The sequence below is a fragment of the Peromyscus leucopus genome, chromosome 13 (assembly GCF_004664715.2).
Source record: "Peromyscus leucopus breed LL Stock chromosome 13, UCI_PerLeu_2.1, whole genome shotgun sequence".
Classification (NCBI taxonomy): domain Eukaryota; kingdom Metazoa; phylum Chordata; class Mammalia; order Rodentia; family Cricetidae; genus Peromyscus; species Peromyscus leucopus.
In genome coordinates, this window is record NC_051074.1 from 11,622,233 (window position 1) to 11,627,560 (window position 5,328).

Below are 5,328 nucleotides of genomic sequence, written 5' to 3' on the forward strand. Positions count from 1 at the left end.
TAAATGTGATAACCAGCATATTCTCTTAATTGATGTTAAAGAAATTGAAAGAAAACACAAATATCTGTACAAATGCATTCTTAACAAAATACAACACAGAAGCACTCATGTCAATTGTAATCATTTCTGCAACAGGTCATATGACCTTAGATAATATACATAGCTACCTTCCTCTTATACCCATTCTGTATTTTCTCTACCCTCTACAAGCACATCAGCAGATCTTGACTCTTTTTCTGGAGGAGTGACCCATACCGCCATTCCTGATTGGTCTGTTCCCTTTGTCATCCTGCCTGGATTAGGCTGTTGTAGCTTCCCAATATTATGTAAATTAAATATATTCAAAATATTTCTATATCCAAAATTAACCCCCAGATCAAGTGAAAAAAAAATCTAATTTAGTTAACTATGTATTTTATAATATAACATCAGCTGAGAAATTCATGTATTGTGAGTGATCAGTGGCTTCCTAAATTAGTCAGTATGATATTTAATTCATGATCATTCTGACAGTTACCTATTTAAACCTTCAATGTATAAATACTTTTAGTACATTACATCTGTATAATGGTATACGAGTTTTAAGAAAAAGTACATACACATTAATTTACTCATGCCCTCAACTTTCATAATTCTTGCACTATAGCCATGGTAAAAGCCCACCAGGCCTTCTTAACACGATCTTCATGTTATGTGATGTGTTTCATATAATTAAAGACGAAATATATTTGTTCCTTTTAAAATCTTCATTTAAATTGAGTACACCCAATTCATGGATATAGAGAATAGAGTGAGTGCATGAGAAATAATAAAGACCAGATGGTTTTTTGTTAACATTCTCTTAATAAAAAGGGCTATACATTTAAAACCGCCTTCAAGTCTACTTAAATATAATTTAAAGTGAATTGTTTACATGCACAATTATGGCCAAAACTTTTAATAAACTGAACTACTATAGCTCCCTGGAAAATTATTAACTGCACCATTTAGTGTACATTGCTTAGCAGATTGAAAATTGCATGTTATAAGAGTGTAATGAAGTAAAATGTCAAAATTTAAGAAAAATTATCAATTTATTATGCATTTACCTAGTAGCCTCTGTTAGAATTATACATTGCATTAAATAAACCTACAGAAATATGCATAACAAAATAATTTAACATTGTTTATTCTTTTGTCTTCTCTTTTCCTGCTTTCTGTAACACAAATTGTTTTTTATCTGAAGAAAGAAATTATGAATGGACACCAATAATCACACCTCAAGAACAAACTCTCCCTAACATGATTACATTTAAAAATCCATATATAAAAAAGTCAGGCACCTATAATGTTATATCAAATACACAATTATAACAGAGGTATTTGAATAAATTCATTATTGCATACTTATTTGGGTGTGTCATGGAAATGTTTTAGATTCATGGAAACTGAATGATATATAAAAATGAGACACATTCTGTTTACAGCTACAACTATATATAATTTAAAATATTTATTCAAAATCAAATATCTACTTCAGTATTTCTCCACTGTGTGTAGCTTAGAATATCTTGGGAGGTTTTTGTATCATTTGATGTTTAGATCATATCCTGCCTTAATTAAGTTAATTCTCAGGATTAGGACAGATGATGTGGTGGTTTGAATAAAAATGGTCCCCATAGGCTCATAAGAAGTGGCATTATTAGGAGTTGTGGCCTTTTTGGATTATGTGTGGCCTTGCTGGAGGAAGCGTGCCATTTGGGGTGGGCTTTGAGGTTTCAGAAGCTTAAGCCAGGCTTAGTGGCTCACTAAGACAGCTCCCTGCTGTCTGCCAATCTATATGTTGAACTCTCAGTTACCTCTCCAGTACAATGTGGGCCTGAGTCCCACAATGCTTCCTGCTATGATGACAATGAATTGAACCTATGAACTTTAAGCCAGCCCTAATTAAATGCTTCCTTTATAAGAGTTACTGTGGTCATGGTGTCTCTTTACAACAATAGAAATCCTAACTGAGACAGATAATTTCATTATGCTGTTAAGATTGATTAAGTATTATTTTAAATGAATTTTCATCTATATTCTTTATCTGAAGTGAATCCCATGCAAACAATCTCAATGGTTAGTTCCTCTTCATCTGACTCACAAGCAGCTTCAGTAGCTCCCTGACAACATATTTTATTCATACAGTAATAGCCACAAAAGGTATTGAAATAGGGCACTGAATATTTAACAGTTGCTGCATATGCAGGAGAAGAAAGTCAATATTTTGGACCATTTCATCTGACTCTTAATGATTCTATTCTTCATTAGAGAGTATTTCCTTCTCTCTTAAAATTGGCATGGCATAAATTTATATGTTAAAATTAAACTGCCTTTTAGACAAAGGAAAGAATAATGGCTAAAATACAAATTCACAATTTAGAATAATTTTTAAAGGGAAAGGAGTTTGAAACTATGCAATACATTTTTACTTTGTTTTATTTTTATGTTAAGAAGAATAAAATGTGGGTGTTTTCTTGATCATATAAATCATTATCTTAAAGCTTATTCATCCTGCTAATAATAAATTTAAATTAAAAACTGAGTGTAGAGCTAAGGAGATGGCTGGGTGAGTAAGAAAACTTATTGCCTAGCCTGGACTATATGACCTGTACCATATCATATAAAAAGAAAACAGACTCAACTCCTGTAAATTGTCCACTGACCAAACCACACTGTCCAGTACCACAGTGCATGTACCTGAAGAGAGAGAGAGAGAGAGAGAGAGAGAGAGAGAGAGAGAGAGAGAGAGAGAGAGAGAGAGAGAGAGAAGGAGAAAAAGAGAAAACTAATAAATAAATGAGATTTAAGATGAGTAGAATTTAGGTTAATTTCTTAGGTTTTCTAATTCATTTGGAGGTGATATAATTGTTTTCTTTCGAAAAATCAATTTACTGTGATTTTTAACAATTTTCTTTCAGTGCATTATTCACTTGAAATTGTGTGACTATTAATTGAAAATTACTCCTTTAGCTTAGAATAATTCCCCAAAACAGGTAATTGATAATAAATAAGTAGCTACAAACTTGTGTTAAAAATCAAGTAGGCATTATAAAAAAAAAAAAAAAACCCTCCACTTGTGAAAAGGTGATATTCTTTATACAACCATGATGACTGCATGTAGGTTTGCTTTCTTTTTAATCACTGAAGACACAGCATAGTGTTTACTGTACACCCAGGTTTAGTACCCTGGAAACGAGAGGCTGTCATAGCTGAGTTGTGGCCATATAGGAAGAAATAGTTAAAACTTAACTCTGACTGAGGTAATTACAACGACAAAGATGAATGGACCCACGGGACTGATCATCTGGCATGAGTCATGTTAGGCATGAACCTGAAGGCTTTGGACATACCTTGCAAAGGCTCTACCAACCACAGAGCTGAATGCCAGTACACGAAAGAGCCTTAAAACTCGTAGTACTCACTTTTGTAGGGGCTGTGAACCAAAGGGGGTCGGGGGAAGATGGAGTTTTCCAGCGGTTGAAGAGGACTTAATCACCACGGAAAAGAAGGCAGGCAGCAGGAACAGCTTACAGCTCTGGCTACAGGTTCTCGCTCAGGTTCTGGCAAATCAGGAAGCAGAGAAAGAACAGGAAATGGACTTGGGCTGCTGGTCTCAAAGTCTGATTCCTAAACAACATACTTCTTCTAGTTAGGTCTTACTGCCCCAATATTACACATCCATCCAAAGGGGAGTGACAATAGATGGGAACCAGTTGTCAAACACCTGAGCTCTGAAGAAACTTCTGATTAAGGTTGCCCCTCCCTCATATCTTGCTAGATTGTCTCCGCTTCTCCACTTGCTTCACTCACATTTGTTTTTCTCTCTATCAAAACCATCATTCAGGCAAACGCAAACCAAAACTACTTTGAGATTTCTCTTACACCCGCCAGAATAGTCAACATCAAGACGGTAAATGACAGTTCACCTACAGGTAGCGGAGCACTTTGGACTGGACATTTGGAAATAGAAATGAAGTCAGTGAAGAAGCTGGATGACGACAGAAGGAATTCGTCCTTAAGATGTCTAGGGTCACTCTGTAAGGACAAGCCATGATCAGCATGAGCGCCAAGACTGTGAAGCCCAATGGCGAGAAGCTGCATGAGTTCGAGTCTGGCATCTCCCAGGCTCTGCTCGAGCTGGAGATGAACTCCAATCTCAAGGCACAGCTGCGGGAACTGAACATCTCCGGGGCCAAGTTGGTGGTGGCCGGAAAGCTATCATAATTTTTGTACCAGTTCCTCAGCTGAAGTCTTTTCAGAAAATCAAAGTCCGGCTGGTTCGTGAATTGGAGAAAAAGTTCAGTGGGAAGCACATAGTCTTCATTGCTCAGAGGAGGATTCTGCCCAAGCCAACTCGGAAAAGCCGCATGAAAAATAAGCAGATGCACCCGCCCTAGAAGCCGCACCCTCACGGCTGTGCATGACGCCATCCTCGAGGACTTGGTTTTCCCAAGTGAGATTGTGGGGAAGAGGATCTGCGTGAAACTGGATGGCAGCTGGCTCATAAAGGTTCATTTAGGCAAAGCTCAGCAGAACAATGTGGAGCACAAGGTTGAAACTTTTTCTGGTGTATATAAGAAGCTCACAGGCAAACATGTTAATTTTGAATTCCCAGAGTTTCAGTTGTGAAGAAAATGACTGAATAAAGTGTCATTCATAGTAAAAAAAAAAAAAAAAAAAAAAAAAAAAAAAGTCTAGGGTCCTGTTGGGTGCTCCCACCATGGCTAAAACTAATCTGAAATTTGTCAGAGAGGGAAAATCTGAGGAACACTTTTCGTGAACCTTTCTAGCTTCTTTAAAATGATATGTTACAGGTATTTTACAAAGCAAAACACTGTGTGCAGATGTGCACTCTGCAAATTTTATTTTTGGTTAATCATAATAGCAGTGCTGAGGTACACTGAAATAGTGAATAACATTCTGAAATTTTGAATCTGACATGGTGAGTTTCTTACTAGGCTCAATATTTACCCATAATAAAATACAAACATGTTTCCCTTATTCATCTTATTTTCAGTGATAAATATTTGGCTTTGATAAATAAACTATGCACTTGTTTCACATATTAGACCAGTGTACATTGCAGTGTAATGACTGTTCAATTTCTAGTGAGTTCTATTATATAGGTAAGGTAGTTTAATCTATAAAATATATTTTGATGCTTTAATACTAAAATTTATATTATTCAGGGTATAATGTTGGATACTAGTATTTATGCTGTGATAGTGGTGATGTATAGATGATGTATCACTTAAAAACTTCATTGTAAGCCAGCTATTCTTGAGAAGAACAGTTCTCCAAATT

General features: G+C 35.8%; 1 pseudogene; it reads left to right on the forward strand.

The window, feature by feature from the left end:
• Positions 1-4,074: 4,074 nt before the first annotated feature.
• On the forward strand, positions 4,075-4,716 carry LOC114699796 (annotated as a pseudogene).
• The last annotated feature ends 612 nt before the right edge of the window (positions 4,717-5,328 follow it).